The sequence below is a fragment of the Bombus flavifrons genome, chromosome 7 (genome assembly GCF_040668555.2).
Source record: "Bombus flavifrons isolate JBK064 chromosome 7, iyBomFlav1_principal, whole genome shotgun sequence".
Taxonomy (NCBI): domain Eukaryota; kingdom Metazoa; phylum Arthropoda; class Insecta; order Hymenoptera; family Apidae; genus Bombus; species Bombus flavifrons.
Window position 1 is genome coordinate 9,874,836 of NC_138448.1, and position 13,505 is coordinate 9,888,340.

Below are 13,505 nucleotides of genomic sequence, written 5' to 3' on the forward strand. Positions count from 1 at the left end.
AAAAAAGATACGTGAAGAGAAAAGTAAAATACGTACATGGCCTGACATGCTTCGTCCTTACTTTTTAATCGAATTGTATATTGTCTGTTGATGCAATAAACCGATATTCCTCGTTATTCCACATATACAGTAACTAAGGTAACCTGCTTCATAAATTTATTATGGAGAATATCGAAGTATTTGGAACGAGTTCTAGCAATAATCGATACTGTGTCCATTATCGCAATATCGTAAGATGTCTCGCATACCCTGTAACTCCTGATAACCGTACCTTAATGGTATTAGATATAGAACAGCAAGGAAAATCGATACGTCGCTTAAAACTTTTAAATTCCTACGAAAGAAAAGTGGAAAAAATTTATACAGCGAAAGGAGAAAACGCAATTCCATTAGAGCATTTATCTTGACAATAATCATTATTCCGAACACGTGTTTCAATGTGTACTTCAACTTCGTATCCAACTTCCCTAATCGTTTTCATACAGTGGCTGGCAAAAGTATTCCAACACTTACCATAGAAAGTTTCTATCAATGTGCATGATACGAAGCCTTCTAAAATTTCATTAGCGCAGTAACGAGACTCGACTATAGCGATTATATGAATAAAATTTTAAAGGAATCTGGTAATGTATATAAAAGTCATAATACACTTGCTGCAAGCATAAATTTAGTAAAAGATATGAATACAATTTAGTACACGATATGAATATTAGACGAAACGTATCAAACGTGTATCTACATAGCTACAGATGGTATCGCTACACATTATGGCTTACTAATGTAATCAATAATTCAGTACTGAAATACTTTTTGGTTTTAGCGAAGTTCGCAACGAATGTTCTGCAATTTCTATATGAAGTCTCGGATCGGTTTCAAATTTCCTTCATATTATCACGACATTATCAATTATCAACGAGTGTCTCATTACGCTGCTAATGAAATTTCAAAATATTTCTCACAATACACGATATATATGTACTTGTCAATAGTTTTTAAAAACGATCAAATACTTTCAGCCACCGTAGATTTAACCGAAGAGAAGCTCTTCTTCGATACCGCTGAATAAATTAATCCGTAGCGATCGGTAGCAAAAAAAAAAAAAAAAAGGAAAAAAAAAGCGAAGCCGAAGGCAATAACAAAACGCTCGTTGTTTCGTTATCCCGGCATTGTTCGAGAAGCAAAATCGTGCCGCGCTTATCGCATATATAAAACGCACGAAATGCATTTTCATTTTCCGGATCGGAGAAATCCATCGTCGAACCGGGGCAGGGAAAAAACTGGTACGCCGGTGAATTGACAATTAAAGTCGCACGGCGACGTAACAAAACCAATCCTCCCTAGCGGAAAATACCGGATCGAAAACAGCAACGAGGAGAAAAAAGAACACGAGGGAATAGGAAAGAGAAAAATAGAAATTCGCAAAAAAAAATCATCGAGAGCAGAGAGGGAGAGGGAGAGAGAGAGAGAGAGAAATAAAATTGCAGTTGACGCGATTGTCGCGACATTCGCAAGCGCGTCGCAGACGATATTCCTCTCGGCACGGTCGAGAAAATTAGGTGGTCAATTCCCGCGACTCTATTTATCATGGCGGTCAAGCAATTTCGATAACGACGTCGATAACGTAATCATAAAATTGCGGTGGCCGCGAACGGGCGCGAACGCATGTAGCAACGAATTATCGTGCATTATCGCGCCTATCCCGTTCACTTCGCGAAGCCCCGTAACTTCGCTAAGTAATTATTTAACCGGTGCATCTCGAATTGTAAACTGCGGCGGGATTAATCGGATTGGCGAAAGCCATTTGTCTCCGTTCTACGACAAAAAGTCGATCGAAGAACAGTTCGTCTATTCAAAAACGGATCGTCGCGAATTCAAAAGGATCGTGTCATTGTCCCTCGTGTCCGCTAACAGAAGATACGAGCCTCGTAGAAAAGTTCGGGGACGTTGTTCATAAAACGCGGGAGGAATATTAGAAATAATAGTTGCATTGTAAGATCTGAAGAAACAGAATCCTAGTCTTTCTGTTTACGAGAAATCGTAATCCCATCCTGGTTGAATTATTACCATGTTCTGCGTATACATTTTCCATGAGTGATTTTAAAGAAAGAAGAACGTAAATGCACATAAAATGTCGTTATGAATTTATAGGGATACTTAAATAATTCATGCCGCTTTATCGCTACGAATCGTTGGAAAACATATAGGTGGCATGATAGATCTAAAAAGATTCGAATATCGTGTATACTCAGCTCAAAATCAAGGTCTTCGATCACGATCGCTTATAAGACAGATCATGGCATCTCGTGATACTGTAATGAATGCATTTTTTCACAACTACGCGAAGACGTTATTGGAAAAAAAAAGTGACACATACGCGTTTTTACATCACGACAACGAGAAGAGACATATGGAACTAATCATGAGGGAATATTTGGCACGAAATTCCTCTTCTCTCGTTTTACTACCGAATATTCGCCAAATCTATCATTAGCTGATCTTTTCGTCATCCTTCGTCTTAAACGGGTACTAAAAACTGAACGTTTCGCTATGCATGAAGCGATAATTGACAAATCACAGGACGAGCCAAACTTCATTCTGACATCTGTTTATCACATGTTTTGCACGATTCTTCGACAAAATTGCGAGGACGAAGAGAGAAGGAAATTACTTTAAGATTACGATTACTAAAAATGATCGTATACAATTGCTATTGCGATTAATATAACAAATGTTTTATATATAAAATCTTCGAATTTTGTAATCAGATTTTGCGCTAACGTTCGTATTGCAAAAACTTTTTCACTGATGCGACGTTGATTATAACGATACATTAGTATACATACTGCGGGATGCACGTACTTTCACTCGCAAGCAAACACCTTCGATACATCGTATTATCCTTTTGCAGATCGTGCTTACCTGAAAACAACAAAGAAAAGAGAATTGATTAATCTAGCTTAAGCGTAACAATCGCGGAATATTTATTTCAGCGTAAAATTCCTTTACTATAGTTCTACATCTGGGTATTCATTAAATATCCTCCCTTGGTTAATTATAATTTTATATCTTCTTATAGGTCTATCTTGTTATTATCTAGTATATCATGTTAGTTAACCGTTGTGTGTTGTAGAACATTCAACTTAATTTTCCTGTTAGACTATCCCATTCTTTCAAAAATTCCAAAAAGAAGTTTCAAAGGTGTATAAGAGTGGAAGAATTATCGTTACGTTTGATAACAAACAACGTTTGATCGAGAATTACGGATACAAGCAGTAATAAACAATTTCGATAAGGAACTGAGCATAATCAATAGGATATTTACGTAAATTCAAATTTCTGTGAATATATTAGGTTGTCCGAAAAGTGTCTTTCTTTCGCAAATGTGTTTTTTTAAAACAGTGCACCTTCATACAAACGTGAAACCAAGTCTGTGAAATGTCATGGTGTTTACCTCAACAGAACAAAATGGATCGTACGTAATTCGACAAAATAATATGAAACAAAACACGTTGTGCGTCTATTATTTCCTCATAAAACGAAAGAAACTTTTCGGACAACCTAATAATTTACAGGAAGTTTTACCGATTAAATACCACGCTTTGGATGTTTCACGTATCTCGACTACTGACATATTTTTCATATATTTGTATCCTTACATTCTGCGCATTGCAGCAACTTCATCATTCTCATGAACACATAAAAATCCGTACAGTCTAGTGATCAGGGATGATCGAAGAAGAATTTTTGAGGCTGCATCTAGTGGATCCTTTGGAAAGAGATTTCGAAGACCTTTAAACTATCGTTACGTGCCGACAGTTTGCCGAGATCGTAATAAAGAGAGAGGAATAACGAGCAGAAGAGAGTTACGAGGGGAGCCAGGCAGCTACGTAAATTCGCATTACCGGGGATCCCATTGCGCAAAATTGCCTGGTCGTAAAAGCGCGAAAGCCGTGTCAACCGTCGAGATATGGAATCCCCAGCGGGGTCGAGTAATATCGGTATCGCGCGGAATCGAATATACGACGTCTAGAGAATATCCTTTCGTAAATAGAAGCTCCGCAATGGAAAACGTCATCCTGTTTGTAACGTTTCTTCGCTGAATCGCGCGCGTGCCGGTGCTTTAAAACTTGTTCCCGGGTCGCCACGAACGCGCAGCGTGAACCAATTGTCCGTAAATCCAACAGAACAGAATCAAAAATGCTTCGTTCCAACCGATGTCTCGTTACTTCTTTTTAACGACAAACGAATAAACGATACGTCTTTATGATTCTTTCAACTCGTATGTCGTATAAATTGAACGTGTCGATTCAATTTTTGTCCTACTATTTACTGTGTAATTAAAAATGTTGTTATTTCTGTATTTAGAGGTAGGATCACAATAGCTATTATCTTATTCTTTGGATAAATCTATCGTCGCATGGACTAGAGATAAGAACAAAAGAATATCTTAAACCAATATGGATGGCGAGCTCGAACTCACGTTGTCATTTTCAACAAAAAACGACAAGACGACCATATTTCAAAGAGTATAGAGTAAACCGCGAAATATGACAAAATTATCTCCAAATTATTTGATCTAATTTATTTAACCAACGATGCAATCGCATATATCTTTTTCTACGAATGGAAAGAATATACTACGGAACTTGCACGGTTCCCCTTTTCTAAAATGTCCTAGCATTTTCCAATTTTCGAAAACGTGCTAAAATACGTGAGATTTCCCGTATCTTCTGTCTTGTAAATACAGTCACGTTATACAGGCTGTTACGAAGAAATGATCGAATATTTCCAAGCGAAGGAAGAAAAACGAAAATAGCAGGAAGAAATAAAATTCCAACTATGAAAGGCAACGCGATGCACTCTCGCGGGTCGTATCAAAAAGATCTACACGATTGCAACATCGATCGAATAGCTCTGCTTGTAAAGAAAAAAAAAAAAAAAAAAAAAAAAAGAAGAAAGCTGCGGAACCACTTGGGCATGCAGGTTTCCTTTCGACCCCGTCGAGCAGCGGCGATTTTAAACGAACGTACGCTTCCGATAAGGACGGATAACGCGCACCAGTTACAAACCAGATGCAACCGACTCGGCCGAGTTATCAAGAGAATGCAAAAAGGTCGGGGAGTGAAATGTAAATCAGAAAAATTTCCATGGCTGAAAGGAGTGGAGGGAAGATCGTTCGGGCGAACACAAGTGCCAATTAGGAAAACGGCCCCGCGGGAAGGTGGATCGCGCGAACGCCGATTAAAAGGAAACTTTATTTCGTGTTACGATTTAGAAGGCACGTAGAACGTAATATGGTTTGGTTAAGATTTCATATCTGGTGGTTTTCCACTTTTATTATGTAGATGAGGCGCGTCAGCCGCGCCTCTATTTCGTGCTATCGTGCCATTTAGCTTCGAGGACCGACGAAGAGTCGGATATGTGTCTACCGGAAAAAAGGGGACAAATAAACGGAGAAAAACAGCGGGAGGAGTGTAGGAGGGTGGCGAGGGGATAGGGCAGGGGGGAGGGGGGAAGGAGGAGGGACAGACCGAGATAGAGATAGATAATCTAATTTGCAATCCGGTCTCGGATCACGCGCGGCGAACGCGGAATTAATGCCGTCGAGCTGATCCAATTTAAAATTCATTATCCGTCGATAAAGCTTGAAACCATTATTTCATTTGCGCAAGATTAACGGGTGCACTCAGCTGGACAAATACACCGATCGATGAGATTACGAGTGCGCATTCCAGAATCTAATAAATTAGTGATGCTACTCGTTCGCCCGTGTAACTCCATTTTCGAGCAGCATACACGATATCACGGTCACCATTTTGCGTTTTACGATACCCGTTGATTCGCTATAAATTACACCAGATAGCTACCCGCTACTCACGCTCGCTCGAGAATAGAATATTCGCGTTGCTTCCACCACCGCAGATATGTCGGATAATCATCGTATCGATTCGAACGTCGTACACGCGGCTATTTATTTTGAATCACTGTTGAAAACAAAGTAAGAGAAAATTCGGAAGATCTTCTTAATATGTACGTATTGTCTATTTTAAATCCTATGGCTATTCGTTTTAAGTTTGAACTGTTGAAATTAAAAAAAAACCTTCGGCACATAATAACAGAAATAATTTTATTCTGTTACTTTATGGAACATCCGGAATAACGGATTACCATGCTGTAGCATGTCGATAAAAATATATTGTTATAAGTTGGATCTTATAAGCAACAGTAACATTGATGTTTAAGATGTACGAAAATATCTTATACCGTGACTTGGTACTCAAAAATACATAAAACGTTGGTCTAAAATCGTCATAATTAAGAATAGAAAAATAATTGTACTTCGCTAGCCCATTTTCCTAATATCTTCAAATACGAGTGCGCGGACTACATGGCAACCGAAGAAGTAAAAGATGAAATAACGATGCAGTAAGACGACACACGTCGTTTACAACGACAACTCGCTTGATTCCGAAACGTCGCTACAAACGATAATCCCCTTTCGTCCCACATTTCGTAAATGCTCCAGCTAAACACGTCCCGGGCATTCTTCGAATCTTTATCCCTCTTAAAATTCGTTTCATCGTTTTGTAAATATCTTTAGAACCCATTGAAAAGGCGACACCTTGCAAGACACCTCGAGTCGTTTCGTCAACGAGAAACTGCGCGACTTCGAAATCTCGACAATGCGAGTCATCCCCGTGGACGTTTTATGGGGTTATAGAGGCAGGGTTCTTTGGTTAGGGGCTGAAGAACGAGGGGGTGACTCCGTCGCGAGGAGTTATTGATTCCCTCGGCTTGGGCCGAGCTGCAGAGAAGAAGAGATGAGAAGCGAGGCGTACGCGAGCAAGCGTGAGCTCGTCGTAGTCTCGGTCAAAGTCGTCTCTTGTCTACCGGCTTCCGCGGAATATAAAAAAGTAACGGAAACCAAAAGGATTTACGGAATATGTTCTGAAATTGGCGCACACTTTTCCACGCCGTGCCGGGCAGAAAGAAATGGCAAGCTTCGAAAACGCGATTATACAGTTTCCAGACTTCGAAAATTCTCTTCCGAACGAGTACAACGAATTATTCTCGTCTCTTCTTTCGTCCAAGCGAAATGCTCGTGGGAAGATTCTCCTCGTCGCGCGAAAAAGATTCTGCGAAGTTACGGCGTTAAGAAATTTCGTTAATGTACTTGCAAGACTTGCTCGATACTGAGAGATACGTTTTTATGCAATGGGAAAACAATTTGAATATCGACCGTAACTCTTCTTGAACGTTGTTGTTAGAGTTTTATGTTCTTTGGTATATTCGTATTAAATGTTGATCCACCCATCGAGGATCCAGCGATAGTTTTTCATAACGATACAAGTATTTCGATTTCGTTGAATTTCACAAACTTCTGAAATTTAAGTGAAAGAAACGGCAAGGAAAGAGCTGTTAAAGAAGTTCGTGGAATTCTCTTGCGAAACTACGATATCGAAAGACAGAATTCGATAACGCACACTGAAAAAGGCTTACGGTTATTCCTTAATACTTAACGTAGGTTAATTTAAGAAACTGTATGATATCAAAGAGATAGCGCTACGATGATAAGATAAATACGATAAACCTACAAATAATTACGTTAAACATTTTTACAGACGCTTATAAACGCATAGGTAAATTAAAAAGAAAAACTGTACGGTATCGAGAAGATAAGACTAGAAGATAAATACGCTTTGTAAAATTACGACAAATTTCAAATTGACAAAGATCCGTTTAAAATATCCTTCCTACGTCAAAGTCCAATGAATCGAGAAAGACTTACTCCATTCCCCTTTAACCGTAGCTACGGAACGGAGGAAGAGGAAGCGCTGAAAATGAGATAAGAATGAGAGCAACGAAACACAAGCTACGGGTTCTCGCGCATTTAACCAGAGTCTGTGCTAAAATCTGAAGTAGCGAGGAACTCGAGCAGATCAAAACCGTCTGTCGCAAATAGGTACACGAGTCGGGTTGTTCCGCTAAACGGAATAAAAATTCGCCCCATCGAATCAAGAAAGCTATTTGCCCGGGTGGCTATAGACATGATTGCCGGTGGAACATTCACTCGGTGAAACGTCGGCCACTGGCACGGAATAACGTAGGAAAGGGGGGTTTTTGGACCGAGGGACGGCGGCGAAGGAGCATAGAAACCGAAGGAGAACGAGGAAGGGAAGAACGTGCTGCAATTTTAGCCTTTTACCCTTTTATGAATTCTAGAACTACCCCGACGGGACTGCTCCGGGTTATGCGGTTATGCAAAAGCTGAGTCAAGCGCGATCGGAATTACGCTTGGCGGCGGGCAGCGATAAAGGTATACAGAAATTGCAGTTTCTAAAAGTTCGCCGGCACACAGCGGTGGTTGGAAAGAGGGGTAGAAGGGGGGGAGGGGGCGAAGAGGGTGGAGTTTAGTCACCGGCTGCGACCTACCTCCTCCACGGGCCTTCTTTGTGCAAGCTTACACGCTCCGCCGGTAAAAGACTCCGGAAATGCGACTGCGACGGCAAGGAAAGGAAGAAAGGGGACCAGAGGGGCGGAGGGCGTCGTTGAAAACCGGAGGGCTGACTCTTCGCTGTTTTCGTATTCCAACATCGATCCCGATATATACCACTACGAAAACGCACCTCGACGCCCGCTCGATGTCAGGGAAGAAGAAGCCCTTGCCAGAAACAGCCTGCTGCCCTTCGCGATGTTACGAGGTCTGAAAAATTACGCGTCAGAGGCTCTCTGATTTCTGGGTAATCAAGCCGTGTCTACTGATTCGTTAAACGGGCCGATTAGTCGGCGTTTTAATCGTGAACTCGAGCACCGGCGTAACGAGCTGCGTTTAATCGAGCGCGAGAAACGCTTCAGATTATAAAAGGTTTCAAGAAAATGACAAACTGTAGGTTCTATCGATATTGAAGGGTATTTTCCAGGTTTGTATCTCTTTGTTTCTCTTTCTTTTTATTAGAAGAACGTATAGTTAATTTTTCGTGGTCGCGATACATTCCTTCGAATTATATTCGTTTGTATTCAATTAGATTTGAGTGATCGTGGTAAATTTCAATCGATAAGTAGTTGGAAAACTTATCTGTTTGTTGCTGATTTTTAAAAGGATATGTTCTAATTATGAATTTACATTAAAATTACGATGACCATAAAACCTAACCTATTTTGTTCTTTACAATAATCATAGCTACGTGTAATAGAATATCGTGATAAAATTAATCAATTTTTAAAATCGATATTAACGATAGAACTGAAATTTGTAATCGTCGGATCTCGTAAAACTGTTTTCTTGCTTAACAAGCTCTTCGACTTGGGATTCTTCGATTTTTGAAATACGAATTAACGACGTTCTTTGAGACTGCTTCACCATAAAGAATTGATCTAATCCATTTGAAATATCAATGAAACAGCACGAGTATCGTTATCAAAAACTAACGCATTAGCATTCAACTGAATTACCAGCGAATAAGAATTACCACCAAAGGTTATCATCGAGAAGCCATTTCGCATCTTGTTATAAATAGACAGATCAAGAGACGAGTTGATTCACACTGAAAGTCCGTCCTACCAAACTGTTCTCCCTAAATACGACGCGTCGTCCTTCCATAAGGAAAATACACAGCTTCCCTTCCTGTTCTCGTTTCACCTCGTCTGGCCGGGCGTGCACGTCCCCGGAACTTAAGGTTTATCGACGAGGTTGCTTGGTTTCGGTTAAAGGGTCTGCCCCTGAGCCACAGGGAAAGATAAGCTTGCCCTGTTTACAGTCACCCTCGTCGAAGAAACGATCAGGAACGAGATTTTCATCGCGACGCGTCTATCGGATCCGATGTAATATACCGTGAAGCGACATAGAGCAACGGCCCTGACGACGTTCGAGGTCGCCGGTAATTTTTCTCCACGGTTCTCTTTTATTCCGGATGAAAAGAAAGAATTTCAATTTTCAGATTCCACGCCAGCGCGTAGCGTCGCGTTGCCATACGGAGGGAAAACGCGACAAACGAAAAATTTAATTTAACACGGTTATCGACGCTTGGCGACGACAACAGCAACGACAACATCGGCGGCGACGTTTCACCGGCGTTTACTTTGTTTACCGTACCTTGGAGATAACGAACTATCGAGTAATTGGGGCGAAGACTTTCGCTGCTGTGATTCTGTGATATTTTCATCGAGGCTGACGTGGAAATAAAAATAAATGCACGTTGGCGTTACGATCAATTTCCAGCTGTGTCGATATTTCCCCTTGAATAGGGAAATTTTAATTTCAAGATAAGCCTGCCGCTCCTCGTACCCGGCTCGCGAATAATCTACTTATCCCTTAAATTTGATCCGCGAAAGAAAAGCGTAGCTTGCAATTTTCGAAGGCAAGGTAATCGAGGATACGCTATTATAATTTTTAATGAACGGCATTTCCTTGCAGATCTTTTCAACGGAGAACGAGAGTACGCGAGCAATTAGGAGGCAGATTTCCATCCTGATATTCCTATCCAATCTAACGTAGCATCGTGAGCGCAGTAAGGATTAGTAAGCTTTCTTTATGTAAGGGAAGAAATTCAATTTTAAGATTTCCGTTGAACCTCTTTCACCGGAATAATAATCTGCCCCCGCGCGCTGAAATTCAATTCTTGGCAAAGGAGTCGTAACGACTGACCACTTACGATAAGAGCGGTAGTAGTCACCGAGTATGGGCCATAAAATTCCGAAGGAACGAAGAAATCTACACCGACCGGACAAATCGTCGTCAAAACGCGGAGAAAATTGGGAACTGGGTCAACGTAAAAATTGTTAGCAATTTTTCTGGCCGCCGTCGCGCCGTGAAAGTATACCGAGATCTAATTTTAAGGTCAATAAGATTCTTCTCTTATCGTGCCTCTTAAACTACCACCGGCTCGCTAAGTTTCCTGAGGAAAATCTAATTTACGGGAGAAAAAATGGGGACGTACAAACGAGGGTAATCGGCCGTCCAAATATTATCATTTTTAATGGACGCCGTTCCACGCCGGCATTCCACTTAAATCCAGCGAAATTAATCCTCTAGCAATTCAGGCCAATAAAGTCAGCCTGGCCAGAGCTTCTCTCGTTCCCGGTCCCCCGGGGCCACCACCCTATTTCTCTGTTTATTTTACCTTTTCACCTCTGTTCCGCTTCTTCTTCGCATCCAGTCACGGCCTTCGCTCGCTATCTTACCGCCGCTTCAGCAGCTCAAACCACTCGAGATACGCCACTAACCCTAATACTATTACCGTCATCCCCTGCCAACAGAATCTGTGGCTGAGTGTCCTCGATTCCAGCAACAACAATTTGCAGGTTTCCTTTATCCCGGCGAATCACGGGGGAATACAGCGAGTCCTTCTGTTCGAAACTTTAAAACAGCCCCTATCTAAGTGAATAACAATCATCCGGTGGATCCAACTACCCTCGCCCCTCTTCCTTACCCTTAACGCGACTATTCCCAACTGAACTCGATTTCGACCGCCACGAGTAAAAACTTCGAATACCGAGATATCGCGTGCTATGTCGCCTCGCTAAAGGATCGGGATGGGATTCGGATATCGATATCGATCTGCTGGTAAAGGAGAACGAGAATCGAAAGGGGAGCAATTTCCTCGAGTCGTCGGTAATTTCTCCGCGATATCTTTCAACGGCGTAACGATGTTATCACGCGCGACACAATGATCAACAACGTCGGAACGTCCCACGAGGAACACCGAAACGCTTTCACAATGGAGGAGCGCGGAAGGCGCGGGCTCGAAGCGGTTTCAGTTATCCCTTTAACGGTTAATCGGTCGGCCCGGCTGCTCGTAAATTCCCGGCAAAAGAATCACCTCCGTAAGAACGGTCAGCCGTGCAACGCTCTTTTCCTCTTCTTCTTCTGGCCGCCGACTGCTTTTCATTCCGTACGGGGCAGCAACCAACCAGTCGAACGAGCATACCTCGAATCGATACGACCGAGAAGAAACAATGGCGAATGAAACCAGCAGGGTGGAGGAGACCGGAGCGAGAGAGCGTCGTCGTTGCTTCACGATGGAACGACGGATAATTGCGTTAAATAATCGACCGTCGCTCGGAACAGCGACGAGGATAAACGCCACCACCCTGTACGATAAGTGTGTACATGCGCGGCATTACGTTTGTGTACGTGCACATATACAACCACGGCTATAGGTTACGTACAGGCAACTCTCGCTAGGACAGATCTAACCCGAAGACAATGAGGGTGGCAATGGGTACGTTCCCTCCATTGTGCTTTGTTAATTAAAGCCCAGCGCAATTACCGACGACGCAACTGTTTCTTTCGCCGGTTCGTAAGGCGTCTGTGTCACTTCGCTCGACTTCCCCTAGTTTTATTCCCCTTTGTCCTGCCTCGTACGCTGTGAAAAGCCATCCTTGAAATGCCATTGTTCGTGTATGATTTACGATCGATTTATTTTTTCGATCAACGTTCGAATCACGATATTTTGAAACAATTACTAGAGAATCGCTGCTACGATTCGATCGTATCAGCCAAGCGAATAGAAGCAGTTTTCAAACGCTCGATAGCATAGCAATAATAAAATGTGACTATTTTGGTAGCTACACTTCTATACGGGTCTAACAAGGTATATTAGCAAAGTTAGTCTGATTATCTGACGCAATTTAAGCACAATCGGTGCAAAATCGTATTTCTGCGAATGATTTCAGCTACCAAATATGTCAAACCGTAAAATAGAAAACGAACAGTGTGTTCGCATCGGTGAGTAACACATTGAGAATTAATCATATACTGAGAAAGAAATTATCCAGCGAATATTTTAATAACTCGTAGACACTCGAGAATTCTGAAATATTCCTTGTTAAGTATACTTTTTATGCTTCGTGTCTATCCTGACAATTTCTTTTAATTTATTGTAGTATCAACCACTACAACCACATGTATCTTACAAATACATAAATATTTAAATGGTACTTACACGCTTAATTTGCTACAGTTATTTTAGCTAGGACGATTAACTAACAAACAATTACTCGGTTATCAATAGTTGACGAATTAGTACAATCTTGTATACTTCTATAGCCGATGCAAGAGATATTTCTTTTAGGAAACTTAACATTTTTTACATTGCATCATATTAGTCTAATTTCAATATTCTAGTTCGAAGTTCCTTTTATTTTTGATAACTTGCGAATGTGTAATATTGGAATGACCTATTCTAAGTTTGCTTATTTGTATCTTCTCTTTTTTTTTGTAAAAGTTTTTTTGTAAAACTTTTACGAAAAAATTTATTTAAGCAGGAGATCTTGTGATTTTGCCATGCTACGTCATTTTCTCTTATCGTTCGCCTTTTATGTCTTTATCAGTAGACAGTTGTTAGAGTGCAGCGTTTCTTCCTTTCAAATATCTTCGAACCTCTCGCGTGAAATGACTTGGCTGCTCGTGATATTTTCGTTTGGTTGCCTTTAGTGGGAACCGGTGAAGGCTTTCGGTTATATTTTATGCACTTGGTTATTGGATGTTGGAAACATATGCGCAA

The 13,505-nt window shown here is 41.1% G+C and overlaps 1 protein-coding gene and 1 long non-coding RNA gene across 4 annotated transcripts in view; both read right to left on the reverse strand.

The window, feature by feature from the left end:
* Nucleotides 1-13,505, reverse strand: part of LOC138182095 (methyl-CpG-binding domain protein 5/6 homolog sba) — a 378,991-nt gene that overhangs the window by 290,265 nt on the left and 75,221 nt on the right. The gene's annotated exons all lie outside the window — the stretch shown is intronic.
* The window catches only part of LOC138182102 (uncharacterized), a 97,356-nt gene that overhangs the window by 70,874 nt on the left and 12,977 nt on the right, over nucleotides 1-13,505 (reverse strand). The window contains exon 2 of the long non-coding RNA XR_011173717.1: nucleotides 2,844-2,919. This is a non-coding gene — a long non-coding RNA (uncharacterized LOC138182102). The remainder of the gene's footprint in view (nucleotides 1-2,843; nucleotides 2,920-13,505) is intronic.